Below are 22,876 nucleotides of genomic sequence, written 5' to 3'. Positions count from 1 at the left end.
TGATGTGGACTTTGACATAAGGAACACTCTGATGAAAGAGGTGATTCTGATGGGGACCCTAAAGTAAGAAGGGACTCTGATGTAAGGGGAGTTTCGCATGGGGACCCTCATTGAAAGGAGGCACTCTGATGTGAACTCCGATGTAAGAGAAACTCTGATGGGGACCCTGATTTAGACGTTTTTTCGGCCTGCAAATATTTCTAACATACACACGTTAGCCCTCGTAGTGAAAAGTTTGGAGACCTCTGTACTAGATGGAAAATAAACGTAAGCATCCAACATGGACAATTCTTGTTTGCTATATCTAGAGACCTTGCACTGTCTGACTGACACTTTGTCCTGTATACGTATGAAAACCCAAGCCTGTTTTGACAAATACAGTAAAACCTTGGATTGAGAGTAACTTGGTTTGAGAGCGTTTTGCAAGAAAAGCAAAATGTTTTTATAAATTTTGACTTTATAAACGAGCGATGTCTTGATATACAAGTAGCATCATGTCACAACTGAATATCAGCCCCGGTTCACACTTATGCGATGCGGTAAGGCTGCGAATCCGCAGCCTGTTCCCGCATCGCAAACGCACCCCCGGCAGTTCACACTGCCATATGGGATACGCTGGGGGTGTCAATGTAATCTTAACGACACCCCCAGTTTGATCGCATATCGCAGTGCGATCTTGCAGTTCGCACAGGATCGGATCGCACAAGTGTGAACCGCTGTGCGATCCGATCCTGATGCGGCTGCAAAAAAGGGTCCTGTGCGTGTTTGCTGCGGGTGCGGTGCGAATTTAGCCATACAAAGTGTATGGCTAAACTCGCACCGCACAGCCGATCGCATGTAATGAAGGAGCAGTGCGCTCCGACATTACATGCGAACGCCGCAGCCGCACAATTGTGAACCAGCTCTAAAAGAGAAGAGAGGCGCCTCTAAGTGTAGTAATATGGTTACATTTAATGAAGGTTCAACATTTAGCAACTTACATGGTTGATGATTAAAACAGGCACATCTAAGTATGCAGGCATCCGGGTTAAAAAGCTGTCCACATAGACCATCGTCCACACTACCATTGAGGTCATCCATTCCACACTGCGCTCAACGAGCGCTCCTTTCAAGCCTCGCTTTCAAATGGCTCTACTGCAGGGTAGTCTTCCCGATCACACCTGCAGACTGGCAGCGGTGAGAGCCAGTGGTGCGGAGGACGGTCTATATGGACAGATTTTACCCCGGTTGCTTGCATACCTAATCGGTAAAATTGTGTGAAAGGGGCCTTTCTGCCTTCATTGCTGATTAGGAACCTCATTTGTGACCATTTACAGCTGATGATATACTTTGGGTTGCTATAAGAAAGCATATTATTTAATTACTGAACACTGAAACAGGATTCTATCACTAGACGTATCGTCCCCGTCCCCCCCTTTCGCCATAAAGCTGTCCATACACTGGTAGAATTTTGCTCTCACATCCCCAGTACCCCATTATCCATACAGTTACCTACATAGTTAGTCAGGTTGAAAAAGACACAAGTCAATCTGGCTCAACCAATAAAAAACAAAAAAACGGTAAAGAAAACACAACCATACAATCCCATATACACAATCCTATACCCGCAGTTGATCCAGAGCAAGGCGGAAAGTCCCAGCAAAGCAATTTGCTACAGCAGGGGGAAAAAATTCCTTCCTGATCAACCGAGAGGCAATCGGATATTCCCTGGATCAACTTTACCTATAAATATTAGTATCCAGTTATATTATTTACACCTAGGAAAGAATCCAGGCTTTTTTAAAGCAGTCGAATGAGCTGGCCAGAACCACCTCTGGAGGGAGTCTATTCCACATTTTACATAGTGAGGTTGAAAAAAGACATCAGTCCATCCAGTTCAACCTATGATGTGTGTGTGTGTGTTTGCTGTTAACCGTACATTGTATACCCCTGTATGTTGTGGTCTTTAAGGTGCCCATCTAATAGTTTTTTGAAACTATCGATGCTCCCTGCTGATACGACTGCTTGTGGAAGAGAATTCCACATCCTTACTGCTCTTACAGTGAAGAACCCCCTACATATTTTAAGGTTAAACCGCCTTTCCTCTAGTTTTAGTGAGTGGCCACGTGTCTTATTGTATTCCCTTACTCTGAATAGTTTGTTCCTTATGCTCGGGTCACCAGTACAGTATTTGTACATTGATATCATATCCCCCCTCAATCGTCTCTTCTCCAGAGAGAATAACTCCAGTGCTTGTAGTCTTTCCTCATAGCTGATGTCCTCCATTCCCCTAATTATTTTTGTTGCCCTTCTCTGGATTCTCTCCAGTTCCAGCACATCCTTCCTGAGGACCGGTGCCCAGAACTGGACAGGATACTCCAGATGGGGCCGGACCAGAGTCTTGTAGAGAGGGAGAATAATCTCTTTATTTCTGGAGTGAATCCTCTTTTTTATGCATCCCAGTATTCTGTTGGCTTTGCTTGCAGCGGCTTGGCATTTTCACAGCTCTTACTGTGAAGAAACCTTTCTGTATTTGGAAATCTCTTTTCCTTCAGACGTAAAGAGTGCCCCCCACTATACTGTAATGAGTTGAATTTCAATAAAGTGTTGTTAAAAAAAAAAGAGTGCCCCCTTCTCCTCTGTGATGACCTTAAAGTGAATAACTCTAAATGTATAGATGTCCACATGTGGGGATAAAAGGGGAGAGTAATTTTAATTTCTACATTTTGAGTCATGACTCTGCCCCAAGCACTGGCACATGAGGGCTTCATGCTAAATACAGCTTTGCCCTTTTGCCAAGAGCAGTTATATGAGCAATGTATAGCAAAGCAGCAAAGGTATTTCTTGTAAGCTCTTTTATTGTTAGGCGATAAATTGCTGATGCTGTGAAGTGTGTCCTTGATCCTGTACTGTATTTTATTAGAAGCTTGTTTATTATCCTGGTTGTCAGGCAGCTGGGGAATTGAAGAAAATAAAATACTGAGCTAGTTCCTTATGCGTCCCCACCCTGCCATAGTGAGTACTTGTCTATAATTGCAAAGGCTGGGGAATCCCCGGACTCATCCCTGTAAACACGAGATGTTTTCTCTCCTGTACCTGTACAGCTACAGACACTTGTATAAGTCATAACCTTTGTGCTTGGTGCTCTGTCACATATGTCCACATTGTTTGAATACCTCTTTATTTGAATATTCATTTTTTGTTTTCCTTATCGGTTTTTCCTTGTAAAGGACATATAAGGAAATGTAAACTACAGGCAAAGGAGTAACATATACAGTATCTCACAAAAGTGAGTACACCCCTCACATTTTTGTAAATATTTTATTATATCTTTTTATGGGACAACACTAAAGAAATGACACTTTGCTACAATGTAAAGTAGTGAGTGTACAGCTTGTATAACAGTGTAAATTTGCTGTCCCCTCAAAATAACTCAACACACAGCCATTAATGTCTAAACCGCTGGCAAGAAAAGTGAGTACTCCCCTAAGTAAAAAAGGCCAAAATGTCAATATTTTGTGTAGCCACCATTAATTTTCAGCACTGCCTTAACCCTCTTGGGCCTGGAGTTCACCAGAGCTTCACAGTTTGCCACTGGAGTCCTCTTCCACTCCTCCATGATGACATCACAGAGCTGGTGGATGTTAGAGACCTTGCGCTCCTCCACCTTCCGTTTGAGGATGCCCCACAGATGCTCAATAGGGTTTAGGTCTGGAGACATTCTTGGCCAGTCCATCACCTTTACCCTCAGCTTCTTAAGCAAGGCAGTGGTCGTCTTGGAGGTGTGTTTAGTGTCGTTATCATGTTGGACACTGCCCTGTGGCCCAGTCTCCAAAGAGAGGGGATCATGCTCTGCATCAGTATGTCATAGTACATGTTGGCATTCATGGTTCCCTCAATAAACTGTAGCTCCCCAGTGCCGGCAGTACTCATGCAGCCCCAGACCATGACACTCCACCACCATGCTTGACTGTAGGCAAGACACACTTGTCTTTGTACTCCTCACCTGGTTGCCGCCACACACGCTTGACACCATCTGAACCAAATAAGTTTATCTTGCACCACAGGACATGGTTCCAGTAATCCATGTCCTTAGTCTGCTTGTATTCAGCAAACTGTTTGCAGGCTTTCTTGTGCATCATCTTTAGAAGAGGATTCCTTCTGGGACGACAGCCATGCAGACCAATTTGATGCAGTGTGCAGCGTATGGTCTGAGCACTGACAGGCTGATCCCCCACCCCTTCAATCTCTGCAGAAATCCTGGCAGCACTCATATGTCTATTTCCCAAAGACAACCCCTGGATATGACACTGAGCACGTGTATTCAACTTCTTTGGCCGACCATGGCGAGACCTGTTCTGAGTGGAACCTGTTGTGTGTTAACCGCTGTATGTTCTTGGTCACTGTGCTGCAGCTCAGTTTCAGGGTCTTGGCAATCTTCTTATAGCCTAGGCCATCTTCATGAAGGGCAATAATTCTTTTTTTCAGATCCTCAGAGAATTCTTTGCCATGAGATGCCATGTTTAAATTCCAGTGAGAGAGTGAGAGCAATAACACCAAATTTAACACACCTGCTCCCCATTCACACCTGAGGCCTTGTAACTCTAACGAGTCACATGACACCAGGGAGGGAAAATGGCTAAATGGTGCCAATTTGGACATTTTCAATTAGGGGTGTACTCACTTTTGTTGTCAGTGGTTTACATTGTAGCAAAGTGTCATTTCTTCAGTGTTGTCACATGAAAAGATATAATAAAATATTTACAAAAATGTGAGGGGTGTACTCACCTTTTGTTAGATAGTGTATATTGCTTTTCTAGACTTGAGAAGGTTTTGTTTTTTCTTTTAAAATCCTTTAAAATATACCTTGCACTCCCTCAAGCTATTTCCCCAAATGTGTAGTGTCAGCTGCCCCCTTTAAAAAGCGCTCCCACAACACTTTAGTGCATTACAAACAAATAAAGAAAGATCAGCGCTATACACATTTTGTATACAATTTTGTTTAACCATAAATCCAATATACACTCAATTTTCAAAAGTATTGGGACACCTGGCTTTACACACACATGCATTTTAATGGCATCCCAGTCTTAGTCTGTAGGGTCAATATTGAGTTGACCCACCCTTTGCAGCCATAACAGCTTCAACTCTTCTGGGAAGGCCGTCCACAAGGTTTAGGAGTGTGTCTATCGGAATGTTTGACCATTCTTCCAGAAGTGCATTTGTAAGGTCAGGCATTGATGTTGGATAAGAAGGCCTGGCTCACAGTCTCTGCTCTAATTCGTCCCAAAGGTGTTCTATTGCAATGGGGTCAGGACTCTGTGCAGGCCAATCAAGTTCCTCCACCCCGAACTCGCTCATCCATCTATATTTTCTTTGTGCACTGGTCCATATAATTTGGCGGAGGGGGGATTTTGGGGTGTGGTTGTTTTTCAGGGGTTGGGCTTGGCCCCTTAGTTCCAGTGAAGGGAATAGCTAGGGTGACAATTACGTCATCTGCAAAAAAAACATTTTTTTGGGTATACTCTGCTACCTTGATTCCTTGTATCAGTGGGTCTGTACGGTTTCATTATAAAGGAATATATAGGAAGTGATAGGGGAAAGCCTAGATGGGTTCAATTCGTTATATAAAAAAATTGTTGGACAAAGCATTGGAAGTGTACACCGAAGCAGTGGATTTGGTGTATAGGGCTGAAATAGTTTAAAATCTAAAGCCCAAAAAAAAACGGTTTGAAAGGGTTACCCGCCGATACCCCAATGCACTCGATCAAATGTTTTTTCAGCATCTGGAATGAGAAACACTGTTGGCGATCTGCAGGATTCCACTATTCTGAAACGGGTTAACATACGATGTTTACCGTCAGGAGCCTGTCTGCCTTTGACAAATCCAACCTGGTCAGATTTGATCAACCACTTCAGCCCCGGAAGGGTTTTTTACCCCCCTTAATGACCAGGTCATTTTTTGCGATACGGCACTGCGTAGCTTTAACTGACAATTGCGCGGTCATGCGACGCTGTATCCAAATAAAATTGATGTCCTTTTTTTCCATAAATAGAGCTTTCTTTTGGTGGTATTTGCTCACCTCTTCGGTTTTATTTTTGTGCTATAAACAAAAAAAGACCGTCAATTTTGAAAAAAAAAAAAAAAAAAATTTTTACTTTCTGTTATAACATTCCCAATAAAAAATGTAAAAAATCAAATTTCTTTATCAGTTTAGACCAATTTGTATTCTGCTACATATTTTTGGCAAAAAAAAATCCCAAAAAGCGTATAATAATTGGTTTGCGCAAAAGTTATAGCGTTTCCAAACTATGGGATAGATTTATGGACTTTTTATTGTTTTTATTAGTAATGACGGCGATCAGTGATATTTAGCAGGACTGCGACATTGCAGGGGACAGATCTGACACTAAGTGACACTTTTTGGGGACTAGAGACACCAATACAGTGATCAGCGCTAAATAATAGGCACTGTTACTGTATAAATGACACTGGCAGGGAAGGGGTTAACATAAGGAGCGATCAAGGGGTTAAGTGTGCTCCTGGGGGACTGGACTGACTGCAGGAAGGGAGAGATCGGTGTTCCTGATTAGTAGGAACACACAATCTCTCCCTTCCTATCTGACAGAGTAGCCGTCTGCCTTGTTTACATAGGCAGATGGCCGTTCTGTCAGTCTCCTGGACAATCACAGGAGGCTCCCGCTGTGTCTAATTACAGCAGGAGCACGACTACTTCAGCGCATGCGCGCCCCCTGAAGCCTTGAATATATATTTTATATATATATATATATATATATATATATACATACGTGATTTTGCGCTTAAGGGCTGCACTGCCGCAGTATATGTCAGGTGGGTGGTCCTCAAGTAGTTAAAACAGGGGTGACTTCAGCTAGTCTATTAGCCAATATCTTCGCATATATTTTTAAATCATTACAGTAAAACCTTGAAATGCGAGCATAATTCGTTCCGGAAGCATGCTTGTAATCCAAAGCACTCTTATATCAAAGCAAATTTCCCCATAAGAAATAATGGAAACTCAGATGATTCCTTCCACAACCATTTATTCATAAGTCAATCAGTCTAAAGCATAAAATGTCCATCCACAAATGGCGCCTCCACAAGGGGATTAGAAGCAAAATCCAGTAGGAGCTACAAGGTATAAAAGAGAAGAGAGGCGCCTCTAAGAGTAGCAATATGGTTACATTTAATGAAGGTTCAACATTTAGCAACTCACATGATTGATGATTAAAACAGGCACTTCTAAGTATGCAGGCATCCAGGGTAAAGCTGTCCACATAGTCCATTCTCCTCATTGCCGACTCTCACCGCCATCAGTCTTCAGTCATGATCGGGAAGACTGCCCTGCAGTAGAGCGATCTGAAAGTGAGGCTTGAAGCGCTCGTGGAGCGCAGCGTGGAAGGGATGACATCGATGGCGGTGCAGAAGATGGTCTATGTGGACAGCTTTACCCAGGATGCTTGCATAATTAGATGTGTCTGTTTTAATCATCAACCATGTGAGTTGCTAAATGTTGTAGCTTCATTAATTGTAATCATATTGCTACACTTAGAGGCGCCTCTTTTATACTCAGTTGTGACGACGGTACCTGTATATCAAGACATCGCTTGTTTATCAAGTCAAAATTTATTTAAAAATTTTGCATGTCTTGCAAAGTGCTCTCAATCCAAGGTTTTACTATATTTAGATGCGATATGGGCCTGACGTTTTGCGGGTTAGTGGACCTCTTCCCTGGTTTGGGCAGGGTTACAATGGTAGAATGTAACGTTTCCTCAGGAAAAGTGGCAGAAGATGCGTCACAGTTCCAGACCTTGTTAAGATAAGGGATTAAAACCTCTCAAAGCCTTATAGTATTCCGTGGAGAAACCGTCCACTTCTAAAGATTTATGGGGGAGTAGTGACTGAATCACTTTAGATGTTTCCTTATCCATAATGGGCGCGTTCAAGTGTGTCAAGGCTTGTGGGTCTAAAGAGCGGAGATTACCCGAGCTAAGAAATACGTTGATGAGCTTATCAGTGGGTTGAGGGGTGTTAGGGTCCTGCTGCAAATTATAAAGAGAGCTAGAATAATTCTGGAAGGCGTTGGCCAGCTTTAGGTTTCCATTCAATATGCTTCTATTCAATCAGTTTCTGGTGGTACAATGAAGGTGCTTTTTTAGGTTATTTTTATGCCGCAAGCTGCACTTGTCACAACAATGACATTGTAGTCTGTGTTCTTACTAAACATTCTGTAAATATTTCGGGAGAGGTCAGATGTGTTCATGTACAAGCTTAACTTGTATATCTTGTCAGCTAAAAAATATTTTTTAGACTTGTACAAATTTCTTATTACTTTAACAAAATACATGTTTTTATCACCAGTTTTATTTTTTTGTACAGTGAGGGGAAAAAAAAAATATTTGATCCCCCACTGATTTTGTACGTTTTCCCACTGACAAACAAATGATCAGTCTATAATTTTAATGGTAGGTTTATTTTAACAGTGAGAGACAGAATACCAACAAAAATATCCAGAAAAACACATTTCAAAAAAGTTAAAAATTTATTTGCATTTTAATGAGTGAAATAAGTATTTGATCCCCTATCAATCAGCAAGATTTCTGGCTCCAAGGTGTCTTCTATACAGGTAATGGGCTGAGATTAGGAGCACTCTTTTGAAGGGAGTGCTCCTAATCTCAGCTTGTTTCCTGTATAAAAGACTAAAAAAGGGAGAGGGGGACCTTTACCAGTGCCACATTATTATTATTTATTATTATTATACAGGATTTATATAGCGCCAACAGTTTGTGCAGTGCTTTACAGCCACATCCCAATAAATCGTACTTAGAACATTTTGCAAGACATAGTCCTGCTATGATGGATTTTACTGGCACTACATGAGACAGGAGTATATAAAAAATATCTCTTTAATTAAATATACATAAAAATCACAAAAAATCGCCCAAACAAAAAAGGGCAACCATTAAAATAGGACCTGAGTAACATAAGTGTCACTGTGTACACCTGTACATTTGTAATAGTAGATAACACATATTATCTTGATTGTTGGTTGACGTGTTTCGCTGTAAGCTTCCTCAGGGCCAACGAATTGTGTATTACAGTCTCATGGTCTTAAACAATACAGTGTCAATTTTATTATTCCCATAGTCCTCAATTTTACTACAATTTTTATATACAATATTTTCACAATCAACACTTACATACAGATATGTCAGGGTCATGTATCTGTCATATACGCCTGGGGCGGGCATAGAGGGACCAATAGCCATTCTCCTCCAGTAGTGATCCTACTGGGAATTGCTGCAATATTTCCTTTAAAAAAAAGTATGTGTACATATTGACTGATTTAATGTATAAAATACACCTGTCCACAAACGCAATCAATCAGATTCCAATCTCTCCACCATGGCCAAGACTAAAGACTAAAGAGCTGTCCAAGGATGTCAGGGACAAGATTGTAGACCTATGCAAGGCTAGAATGGACTACAAGACCATCACCAAGCAGCTTGTTGAGAGGTTGACGAGAGTTTGTGCGATTATTCTCAAATGGAAGAAACACAAAATAACTGTCAGTCTCCCATGGTCTGGAGCTCTATGCAAGATCTCAACTTGTGGAGTTTCAATGGTCAATGAGAACGGTGAGGAAGCAGCCCAGAACTAAACGGGAGCATCTTGTCAATGATCTCAAAGCAGCTGGGACCCTAGTCACCAAGAAAATAATTGGTAACACGCTACACTGTGAAGGACCGAAATCCTGCAGAGCCCGCAAGGTCCTTCTGCTCAAGAAAGCACATGTACAGGCCCGATTGAAGTTTACTGATGAACATCTGAATGGTTCAGAGGAGAACTAGGCAAAAGTGTTGTGGTCAGATGAGACCAAAATCAATAATTAATATTATAGACTGATAATTTCTTTGTCAGTGAGCAAACGTACAAAATCAGCAGGGGATCAAATACAAACCCAAATCCAAAAAGTTGGGACATTGTACAAATTGTGAGTAAAAAAGGAATGGACTAATTTACAAATCTCATAATCTTCTATTTTATTCACAATATAATATAGATAACATATCAAATGTTGAAAGTGAGACATTTTGAAATGTCATGCCAAATATTGGCTCATTTTGGATTTCATGAGAGCTACACATTCCAAAAAAGATGGGACAGGTAGCAATAAGAGGCAAGAAAAGTTAAATGTACATATAAGGAACAGCTGGAGGACCAATTTGCAACTTATTAGGTTAAAGAGGTTGTAAACCCACTTGTATAACTTTTACCTACAGGTAAGCCTATATTAAGGCTTACCTATAGGTGCTATAAATATTTCCCAAACTTGCACCATTTAGGAGATATTTACAGTGCAAACTGCCGATGACGTCATCGTTGCAGGCGCTCTGAGGGAACAGCCACCGTGCCGTTCCTTCAGAGCTCAGTGCTGTGAATGGCGGCTCCCGCGCGCAGGCGCGGGAGCGATGTAATCGCGCCTCCGGCCAATCAGATGGCCGGAGGACGCAAACCCGGAAGCAGGACAGCAGGACATGTCGCCGTCCTGTCGCTGAGGTGGCGGCACGGCGGGGGCTTCGTTTTAAGGTAAGTACTACATAATGAGCTAGTATGCGATGCATACTAGCTCATTATGCCTTTCTCTTTACAGGGCTTTTTTTTTCTCGTTTTTTTTTTTTTTTCGACTTTACTTCCTCTTTAATTGGCAACATGATTGGGTATAAAAAGAGCCTCTCAGAGAGGCAGTGTCTCTCAGAAGTCAAGATGGACAGAGGATCACCAATTCCCCCAATGCTGCCGCAAAAAATAGTGGAGCAATATCAGAAAAGAGTTTTTCTCAGAGAAAAATGTGAAAGAGTTTGGAGTTATCATCATCTACAGTGCATAATATCATCCAAAGAGTCAGAGAATCTGGAACAATCTTTGTGCGTAAGAGTCAAGACCGGAAAACCATACTGGATGCCCGTGATCTTCGGGCCCTTAGACAGCACTGCATTACATACAGGAATGCTACTGTAATGGAAATCACAACATGGGCTCAGGAATACTTCCAGAAAACATTGTCGGTGAACACAATCCACCCTGCCATTTGCCGTTGCCGTCTAAAACTCGATAGCCCAATAAAGAAGCCATATCTAAACATGACCCAGAAGCGCAGGCGTTTTCTCTGGGCCAAGGCTCAATTAAAATGGACTGTGGCAAAGTGGAAAACTGTTCTGTGGTCAGACAAATCAAAATTTGAAGTTCTTTTTGGAAGACTGGGACTCCATGTCATCCGGACTAAAGAGGACAAGGACAACCCAAGTTGTTATCAGCGCTCAGTTCAGAAGCCTGCATCTCTGACGGGAAAGGGGTTGCATGAGTGCGTGTGGCATGGGCAGCTTACACATCTGGAAAGGCACCATCAATGCTGAAAGGTATATCCAAGTTCTAGAACAACATATACTCCCATCCAGACGTCGTCTCTTTCAGGGAAGTCCTTGCATTTTCCAACATGACAATGCCAGACCACATACTGCATCAATTACAACATCATGGCTGTGTAGAAGAAGGATCCGGGTACTGAAATGGCCAGCCTGCAGTCCAGATCTTTCACCCATAGAAAACATTTGGCGCATCATAAAGAGGAAGATGCAACAAAGAAGACCTAAGACAGTTGAGCAACTAGAAGCCTGTATTAGACAAGAATGGGACAACATTCGTATTCCTAAACTTAAAGCGGAGTTCCACCCAAAAGTGGAACTTCCGCTTTAAATAGTCCTAACCCCCTGACATGCCACATTTGGCATGTCATTTTTTTTTGGGGGGGGGGGGGGGAGCGGGTACCTAGATTTGACATGTACCCGCTCCCACTTCCGCTCGGAGCGCCGCGGCGCCCTGAGCGGAAGTTCTCCTCTCTCCCTCCCTCCCTGCAATCTTCTGGGAGACGTCAGAGGTCCCAGAAGATTGCCGGCCAATCACGACGCATAGCGCAACTCGCGCATGCACAGTGCGTACCCGGCTGTGAAGCCGCAAACTGTCACAGCCTGGTGCCCACATCAGTGATGCCGGCGCCGCGGAGCAGAGAGGGAGATGACGGCGCATCGCTGGACCGTGGGACAGGTGAGTGCGCGGTTAGGCTGGAACTCCGCTTTAAACTTAAACTATTTAATACAGCAAGCTCCTCATTTTTATTTTTATTTTCAGCCCGCTGTGGACCAGGCTTTAAAGTTCTTACCTGAATGTAACACCTAAATCTAACCATACCTGAACCCAATACTTAGAGAGACCCTTTGGCCAGCCATTTTCATCAAAAATGTCTCCATATGATTATATGTACACTACTGTGCAAACGTTTTAGGCAGGTGTGAAAAAAATGCTGTAAAAAAGTAGTTGTAACGATCACCTTGTAAAACAACCAATAAATTGAAATAAAAGGCAAGACGTTTTTGCATGGATATAAAAATAAATTATAATTACCCTTTTTCCCATTTTTTATAAGTGATCACATTCCCTCAGTTCTCAGCTGCAAAAGTGCTGGGGGGGAGGAGAAGCAGCATTACACTGAGCTTCCCAGTGAATGGCTGTGCAGCGGGGGCATGTCAGGACAAGTCTAATCATTGGAGGAGAGTACACTGAGTTCCCAGCATAGCTAGAGAACTGACCATGGTGTGTTCTTCTGCTTGGTGTGGTCAGTTTTTTTTAAAAAAAAAAATAGGAAAGCAGAGGGACTGGCAGGATCACCAGAGATTTTACATAAAGGAAGCAAGACAAAGTGAGTAGGATATATTCTCCTACAACGACATGGTACAGCAGGCACATATCAGGAATATGAAGTGTTGGAGTAACAAATGCTTTCAGAAATAGAAGTGTTAGGCCCCGTTCACACTGGGGCTATCCGACTTCCCGGGGCGACCTCACAGGTCGGGGCGCGCTGCTCGCACCGCGACCTCGGAGCGGCCGGCACGGACTTCATAACATTGAAGTCAATGCAGGTCGCTCCAGGGTGCCCCAAAGAAGCTCCGGACCCTTTTTCTAAGTCGGAGCGACTTGTGTCGCTCCTATTAGAACGGGTCCACAGCTTCTGTATGGCAGGCGACCTACAGCGACCTGTCAGGTGACCAGGTCGCCTGACAGGTCGCCCCAGTGTGAACGGGGGCTTAATAGTTTATTTACTTTCCATTTTGTTAATTGCTAAAAATAAACAGAAGAAAAACCTAAATCAAATCAATATTTGGTATCTATATGGAATATGGTATCAATATCTATACAAACATGTTTTGCCTTTCATTTCTATATTAACCACTTGCCGACCAGCTGTAATTTTACTGTGGCAGGTCAGCTCTGTCCTGAAAAACGATGTACCTGTATGTAGCTTCGTGAGACAGCTACTGGGGGCGCTGATTGGCCACAGGGGGAGTCCATCACAAGGTCCGGCGAGGCGTGATGTCCGCCGGGCACCCGTGATTGCTCCCCATGGAGACAAAACGGCGGTCTGCCGATATAAACACAGCAGACCACTGTTCTATCAGAGATGAACACAGGGATCCTGTGTTCCTCCAGCAAGTCCATCCCCCACACAGTTAGAAAGCACCCTCTTAACCCATTGATCGCCTCTGGTGTTAACCCCTTCCCTGCCAGTGTCATTAGTACACTAACAGTGCATATTTTTAGCACTGATTACTGTAGTAATGTCACCGGTCCCCCAAAAAGTGTCAAGTTAAGTGTCTGATCTGTCTGCCGCAATGTTGCAGTCCTGCTAAAATTCGCTGATCGCCGCCATTACTAGTAAAAAAAAGAAATAAATAGAAATTACATAAATCTTTCCCCTAGTTTGTAGACGCGATAACTTTTGTGCAAACCAATCAATATACACTTATTGAGATTTTTTTTTTCTCCAAAAATATGTAGCAAAATACATATTGGCCTAAAATAATGAGAAAAAAAAATAGATTTTTATTTATTTCTTTTATTGAGAATGTTCTATGGCAGAAAGTAAAAAAATATTGTTTTTTTTTTAGAATTATGGCTCTTTTGTTTATAGCGCAAAAAAATAAAAAACACAGAGGTGATCAAATACCACCAAAAGAAAGCTCTGTGGGGAAAATGATTCCAGATTCACAGTGCTGCTCTACTAATGTACTGACTAAAGAGACATAATCCGTCATTACATCTTATCCTTGGGTACTTTTAGTCATATCTCCCTGCTGATCATACAAGACTTAACTGAAAGTAATGGTACGTGTACACAAGCATGAAATATTTCACATTCTGATCTTTTTCCTTGTTAAAGCAGGAAGGAAACTGCAGTAGCATGTGGGTTTTTTCTTATTTATAAGCTCCGTTTTATGCTGGTAACTGATGCAGGGATATACTGCCCTTCATAACTTAAACACTAACAAAGCATTGTGCCATAAAACCTACATAAAGCGAAACATTGCTCTCTCAATCAACATTGAATATTTGTACATCTTATGCTGCTAGCATTAGGAAATACATAGGAAGATATATCATAATTATTCCTTTTAAACTTCTTTTTTTTTTTTTTTACATTTTTCAGTTACTTCCTGTTTTTCAGGCCTAGGCAAATGATGTCAGCCATCCCTGGAGTTTTCAGGAGAGGAGGAGGGGTATTCTTAGCTAAGCATGTTCTCCTACCTGCATGTCTGAGCTAAGGGCAGATGAATTCCAGGAAGTAAATGCTACATGAATCATCTTCCCTTAATTAATTAAATCGTGTGTTTTTTGTTTGTGGTGCTCAGATGCTGTGTAGTTCCACTTTAATACATTCCCACTCCAAATGATAACACGTTAAGAGTTTGTTACATGACCAACTTGTGTCAAAGATCAGCTCTTCCTTGGCACCAAAATATTTACCCAATTTTACGTAATCTAAATGTTGATCCATATGAAAATTAGCATTACATTCACTATCCTTTGCGTTTACTACACTGGGGGCAGTTGGATTTGGATTAGAAATTCTGTTGCCTGGGACTAATTGAACTGTGTGCTCTCATTTACCTCATATCCATTCAATCTAAAATACAAATCCTGTTTCGGCCCTCACCTCATATATGATGGAGTTATAAACAAACCAAAGGCCTCTCCATATGACAGGTCGACTATTGCAACACTTTCCTCTGAATTCTACCAACAAATAGTCTGGCACCATTACAGACTATACTTAAAGTAGAGCTAAATCTTAATATATGACACTTGGATTGCTTAAAGCAGAACTCCAGGATTGTCAAAAAAATCCCCCATTAGTAAACCCCCCCACACGAAACACTAAGGCCCCTTTCACACTTATGCCACCTAAAAGTGGCGCGATTTCGCCACAATTTTTTTACCGTGATTTTGACTGGACTTGAAGCAATGCCTTTGTCTATGGACCTCAAAATGCATTAAAAACGGCCCAAAGTAGTGCAGGAACTACTTTGAAGTTGTTGCGACTTGAAGTCGTAACAGATATGAATGGTATTCATTGGAAATCATGGAGTACAACTTGTCATGCAACTTTGCAGTTCAAAATCGCAGGACTTGTCGCACAAGTGTGAAAGGGGCCTAAACCATTGTAACATTTGTGAAATTCCTTACCATTAAAAGAGAAAAGTCTAATTGAATTTTCTGGAACTCCTCTCTGTAATTCAAAATATGTAGCATCTATTCTGCCAAGGAGGAGCTGTTAAAACTGGGATTACATTAAGAGCCCATTCACATTGAGGCGACACGACTTTGGGGGGGGCGACCTGTGAAGTCGCGTGCACCTTGACTTGTGTCGCTCCTATTAGAACGGGTCCTGTACTACTCAATGGACCGCGACATACCGCGACTTGTCAGGCTGACAAGTCGCCTGACAAGTCGCGCTAATGTGAATGGGCTCTAAAGGTTCTGTTTATGAAACAGAGAAAAGCCATGATCCACTGATCTCTGGTGAATACTGGTTTATGTAGCTGAGATGAGGAGCAGAGAACATGTTCTCCGCTCCTCATCACAGTACATGACTGTTCTGTCACAAACGGCCAGTTTATGAAAGTGAGAGCTGAAGTATCTCCCTACCAGATTCTCCAGGTCAGAGGTGGAGTATCTGGGAGAGAAGCTGGTGCAAATAGAGGAAGAAGACTTCTTTCTTCCTATATATCAGCATCAGTGGGTTAAAAAATGATATACTGTGTGTGTGTATATATATATATATATATATATATATATATATATATATATACAGTATCTCACATAAGTGGGTACACCCTTCTCATTTAAGTAAATATTTTATTATATCTTTTCATGTGACTACATTGAAGAAATTACACTTTGCTACAATGTAAAGTAGTGAGTGTACAGCTTGTAAAACTGTAAATTTGCTGTCCCCTCAAAATATCTCAACACACAGCCATTAGTGTCTAAACCGCTGGCAATAAAAGTGAGTACACCCTAAGTCAAAATGTCAAAATTGGGCCCAATTAGCCATTTTCCTTCCCCGGCGTCATGTGACTCGTTAAGTGTTACAAGGTTTCAGGTGTTAATGGGAAGCAGGTGTGTTAAATTTGTTGTTATCCCTCTCACTCTCTCATACTGGTCACTGGAAGTTCAACATGGCACCTCATGGCAAAGAACTCTTTGGGGATCTGAAAAAAAGAATTGTTGCTCTACATAAAGATGGCCTAGGCTATAAGAAGATTCCCAAGACCCTGAAACTGAGCTGCAGCATGGTGGCCAAGGCCATCCAGCGGTTTAACAGGAAAGGTTGCACTCAGAACAGGGCGACATAGTTGACCAAAGAAGTTGAGTGCACATGCTCAGCGTCTTATCCAGAGGTTTTCTTTGGGAAATAGATGTATGAGTGCTGCAGCATTGCTGCAGAGGTTGAAGGGTTGGGGGGGTCAGCCTGTCAGTGCTCAGACCATACGCCACACACTGCATCAAATTGGTCTGCATGGCTGTTGTCCCAGATGGAAGCGTCTTCTAAAGATGATGCACAAGAAACCCCGCAAACAGTTTGCTGAAGACAAGCAGACTAAGGACATGGATTACTGGAACCATGTCCTGTGGTCTGATGAGACCAAGATAGACATACAGTATTTGGTTCAAAAATACCCAGCAGTGATTAAATACCACCAAAAGAAAGCTCTAGTTGTGTGAAAAAATGAATACATTTCATATATGTACAGTGTTGCATGACCACGCAATTGATCTTTGAAAGTACAACAGTGCCGAAAGCTGAAAATTGGTCTGGGCGGGAAGCTGGGTAAAAGTGTCCGGTATTGAAGTGGTTCAAATGCCAACATCTGCACACCAGCTTCAATTTAACCACTTCTGGACCGCCCGCCGCAGTTAACCGTCAGTACTTTGGTGTTAAATACCGGTGGCAGCAGATAACCCCGGTATTTTCTTACAGGGCGGGCGGTCCTCTTTCACATAAAAGTGGTCCCAGCAGCGTCCGTCCATGTTCCAGGCAGGAAGTCAAGTGAGGGCAAGATGGCTCCCACTCGGCTCTATGGCCTTGGAGAACCGGAGCGACGCTGTATGTCGCTTCCTCTTAATAGCCTTAATGTGCCCATTTTGTTTTCATACTGAAAAAAAATGCCTTTTTTTTTTTGCTTTTAAAGAGGAAGTAAACCCTCCTCTGCAACTTGTACCTATAGGTAAGCCTATATTAAGGCTTACCTATAGGTACTGTAAATATCTCCTAAACATGTACCATTGAGGAGATATTTACCTTACATGCAGCCAGTGACGTCACTGGCGCATGCGCTCTGAAGGAACGGCCGCTGGTGCCGTTCCTTCAGAGCCCCGTGCCGTGACCGTTGGCTCCCGCTTTCGTGCGCGGGAGTGACGTCACCGCGGCTCCGGGCAATCAGATGGCCGGATGCTGCGATCCCGGAAGACGGGCGACTGAGCATGTCGCCCGTCATAGAGGTAAGCGGGGGGCATGGTGGGGGCTCGTTCTAAGGTAAGTATTTTATAATGAGCTAGTATGCGATGCATACTAGCTCATTATGTGTTTCTCTTTCAGGGTGAAAAAAATTTTAAAATTGGGTTTACAACCTCTTTAAGTGTAGATGTGAGATGTGAGGTCTTTTTGACCCCAGATTTCACATTAAAGAGGACCTGTCCTGCTTATTTTTATTACAAGGGATGTTTACAAACATTCCTTGTAATAGGAATAAGTCCCGGTTCACACTACTGCGACTTGTCAGGCGACTTGGCCGTCTGACAAGTCGCGGTCCATTCAGTGCTATGGGAACCGTTCTAATAGGAGCGACTCAAGTCGCTCCGACTTAGAAAATAGTTCCTGCACTACTTTTGACCGAAGTCGGAGCGACTTGCATTGACTTCCATTATGTGAGGTCTGTGCTAGTCGCGCCGAAGTCACGGTGCACGGCGACTTCACTAGTCGCCTCCGAAGTCGGATCGCCATAGTGTGAACCGACACTAAAAGTGATAAAAAAAAATAAATAAATAAGCGACCCGTCCCTCCAAGCTCACGCGCATACGCAAGTCGCGCCCACATATGTAAACAGTGTTCAAACCACACATGTGAGGTACCGCCACGATCGTGAGAGCAAATAGTCCTAGAACTCTTCTATAACTCTAAACTGGTAACCTGTAGAAATTTTTAAAGCGTCGCCTATTGAGATTTTTAAGTATCAATGTTTTTTGCCATTCCACGAGCCTGAGACAATTTGAAGCATGACATGTTCGGTATTTATTTGCTCAGCGTAACATTATATTTCACAATATATATAAAAAATTGGGCTAACTTTACTGTTTTCTTATTTTTAATTTAAAAAAGTATATTTTTTTCCCAAACAAATGCGTTTGTAAGACAGCTGCGCAAATACTGTGTGACATAAAGTTTTGCAACGATCTCCATTTTATTCTCTAGGGTCTCTGCTAAAAAAAAAATATATAATGTTTGGGGGTTCTAAGTAATTTTCTAGGAAAAAATTCAGATTTTAACCTGTAAACGACAAATGTCAGAAATAGGCCCGGTCCTTAAGTGGTTAAAATCAACCTGACAGTGGCAACATGGGCTGCTGAAAATTCAAAACAAGTGGCAGAGTAGGAGTGACTGACATACAGTGCATCCGGAAAGTATTCACAGCGCTTCACTTTTTCCACATTTTGTTATGTTATAGCTTTATTCCAAAATGGAATACATTTTAATATTTTTCTCAAAATTCTACAAACAATACCCCTTAATGACAACGTGAAAGAAGTTTGTTTGAAATATTTGCAAGTTTATTAAAAATAAAAAAGGAAAAAAAAATCCCATGTACATAAATATTCACAGCCTTTGCTCAATACTTTGTTGAAGCACCTCTGGCACCAATTACAGCCTAAAGTCTTTGAGTATGATGCTACAAACTTGGCACACCTATTTTTGGGGCAGTTTCTCCCATTCTTCTTTGCAGGACCTCTCAAGCTCCATCAGGTTGGATGAGGAGCGTCAGTGCTCAGCCATTTTCAGATCTCTCCAGTGATGTTCAATCGGTTCAAGTCTGGGCTCTGGCTGGGTTACTAAAGGACATTCACAGAGTTGTCCCCTAGCCACTCATTGGTATCTTGGCTGTGTGCTTAGGGTCGTTGTCCTATTGGAAGATTAATCTTTGCTCTGTCTTATGTCCAGAGCGCTCTGGAGCAGGTTTTCATCATGGATGTCTCTGTACATTGCTGCATTCATCTTTCCCTCAATCCTGACTAGTCTCCCAGTTCCTGCTGCTGAAAAAAATTGGTTAGGTGATGAGGGGTGCCTGGTTTCCTCCAAACATGACACTTGCCATTCGGGCCAAAGAGTTCAATCCATGTTTCATCAGACCAGATAATTTTGTTTCTCATGGTCTGAGAGTCCTTCAGGTGCCTTTTGGCAAACTCCAGGCGGGCTGTCATGTGCCTTTTACTGAGGAGTGGCTTCCGTCTGGACACTCTACCATACAGGCCTAATTGTTGGAGTGCTGCAGAGATGGTTGTTCTTCTGGAAGGTTCTCAAAAATGAAACGCTGGAGCTCTGTCAGAGTGACCATTGGGTTTTTGGTCACCTCCTTGACTAAGGCCCTTCTCCAGTCGTTCAGCTTGGCTAGGCGGCCCACTCTAACTAGGTAGACTCCTAGTGGTTCCAAACTTCTTCCATTTACGAATGATGGAGGCCACTGTGCTCATTGGGACCTTCAATGCTGCAGAAATTCTTCTGTACCCTTCCCCAGATCTGTGCCCTGATACAGTCCTGTCTTGGAGATCTACAGACAATTCCTTGGACTTCATGCTTGGTTTGTGCTCTGACATGCATTGTTAACTGTGGGACCTTTATATAGACAGGTTTGTGCCTTTCCAAATCATGTCCAATCAACTTAATTTACTACAGGTGGACTCCAATCAAGTGGTAGAAACATCTCAAGGATGATCAGTGGAAACAGGATGCACCTGAGATCAATTTTGAGTGTCATGGCAAAGGCTGTGAATACTTACCGACATGGGATTTTTTTATTTGTAATAAATATGCAAAGCTTTCAAACCAACTTCTTTCACGTTGTTATTAAGGGGTATTTTGTAGAATTTTGAGAAAAATAATGACTTTAATCCATTTTGGAATAAGGCTGTAACATAACAAAACGTGGAAAAATTGAAGCACTATGAATACTATCCGGATGCACTGTAGATAATACCTGCAGCTCAAATGTTTTCATATTTCATACACTAGTGCAGGATGGGGCAACTTTTTTTTTTTTTTTTTTATTAGAACACAGCCAGTTTTATACAATTATTGGTCTTAACCACTTAAGCCCCGGAGGATTTGGCTGCTAAAGGACCAGGGGTTTTTTTGCGATTTTTTACTGCGTGACTTTAACGGACAATTGCGCGGTCGTGCGACGCTGTACCTAAACGAATTTGACGTCCTTTTTTTCCCACAAACAGAGCTTTCTTTTGGTGGTATTTGATCACCTGTGCGATTTTTTGATCACGCGCTATAAACAAAAAAAGAGCGTAAATTTTGCAAAAATAACAATATTTTTCACATTTTTTTATATGAAATTCCCCCAAAAAAAAAGTAAAAATCAAAATTTTTTAACATTTTTCGGCCAATTTGTTTTATGCTACCTATGTTTGGTAAAAAAAATCGCAAAAAGCGTATTTTGATTGGTTTGCGCAAAAGTTATCGCGTTTACTAACAAAGGGAAAGATTTTTGTCATTTTTGGTGTTTTTTTTTTTAACGCGTAATGGCGGCGATCTGCGATTTTTTTTCGGTACTGCGACATTGCGGCGGACAGATCGGACCCTTGACTGACATTTTTGACACTTTTGGGGTTACCAGTGACATTACTGCAGTAATCAGTGCTATACATATGCACTGTTACTGCAAAAATGACACTGGCAGGGAAGGGGTTAACTTTATTGGACAGGGAGGGGTTAAGTGTGTCCTAGGGGCGTGATTCTAACTGTGTAGGGACATTCCTATTGGTGTAAAAGCAAAGATCAACCGTTCTACATAGTAGAACGGACAGATCTTCACTTTTACACAGGGAGAACTGACAGGCAGCTTGTTTACATAAGCCGCTCTGTCTTTCTCCCTTCACAGGAGCGATCGCAGTGTGACTGGCGGACATCGAGTCCGCCGGTCACACGCACTGACTTGCCTGTGAACGAGCCGCGGCGGGCGGGCGCGCGCCCGCCCGCGATAGGCTCGCAAGTCAGTGACAGGCGAGTGACGTACCGATACGTCACTCTGCCTGGCCGGGGCTGACCGCCGCAGTATATAGTCGTGCGGCGGTCGGCAACCGGTTAAGTACACACTATAAGAATATCGGGCGAACAATCGTCCAATTTTCCCCTGTGTTTCACAGCAAATCAGAACCGATAAACGAATATTCGTATGAAAATTCTCGTACGACAAAGGCTTTTTTCTGTTGTTTATTGTTTTCTGATCTTGCGCAGTATTTATTTTCTGATTTTTTTCTTGTACAAAAATCATACGAAAATGGTACACATTCAGTGAAAATTGTTAGTTTAGGCTCTGTTCACATGTAGGCGTTTTGGGGGCGTTTTTCTGCTCTAGGATCAGCTCTCAAAACGCCCAACAAGACAAATCCTATTAATTTCAATGGCCCCAGTTCACATCTGAGCGTTTTGATGCTGTGAGCAAAACGCCCAATGCTCAAAGTACATGAGCTTCTTTTTGGGCAGATTACAGGCGTTTTCCATTGTTCTCTATTCAATCTAAAAACGCCTGCACAAAAAACGCCTGTGAAAAGGCCCATAAAAACGCCTGAAAAAACGCCCATAAAAATGCCTGTAATAGCAACGCCAAGATGTGAACGTAGCGTAAATCCCGTACGAGAAAAATTTTGTATGAAAATTTCTGAATCGGCTGTCGAAAGGTGTGTACACACTATACGAAGATCGTACGAAAAGTCTTTGGACGAAAATATTCGCCCGATTTTCTTATAGTGCGTACAAGCCTTTAGTTATAGAGTGCTGACTTTACTTCCTGACTATTTGCTCTTCATCATTGGCTTCGTATGGAAACCAAAGAATCAGCATGACAGCTAGACAATTAATACGCTTAGATCAGGAAAGGCTGCTTCCTGATTTTTCTTTTGACCGTTTTTTTATTTTTTTGGACCCGTTAGGGCTGCGTGCGGTGCATTCCTACACTCTCGGTAACGTATGGCATTTAGGCTCGGTTCACATTGGTGCGATGCAGGAATCCCTGCAAATCCAGGTTCCCGCATCGCACCCAACTCGCAGGCAGCTCACACTGCCATATGGGAACCGCTGGGAGTGTCAATACAAAGTTAATGACATCCCCAGATCGGTTCGCATATCGCAGCGCGAACTGTCAATTTGGACAGAAATTGGATTGTATAGGTGTGAACACCTATGCAATCCAATTCTGG

At 42.4% G+C, this 22,876-nt stretch overlaps 1 protein-coding gene across 1 annotated transcript in view; it reads left to right on the top strand.

Moving 5' to 3' along the window:
- The window catches only part of PRORP (protein only RNase P catalytic subunit), a 132,363-nt gene that overhangs the window by 49,045 nt on the left and 60,442 nt on the right, over positions 1 to 22,876 (top strand). The window lies entirely within an intron of this gene.

Source organism: Pelophylax lessonae (genome assembly GCF_965119305.1).
Source record: "Pelophylax lessonae genome assembly, chromosome: 13".
NCBI lineage: Eukaryota > Metazoa > Chordata > Amphibia > Anura > Ranidae > Pelophylax > Pelophylax lessonae.
The sequence above is the reverse complement of the archived record's forward strand: the minus strand, read 5'-3'. Positions and strand labels throughout refer to the sequence as shown.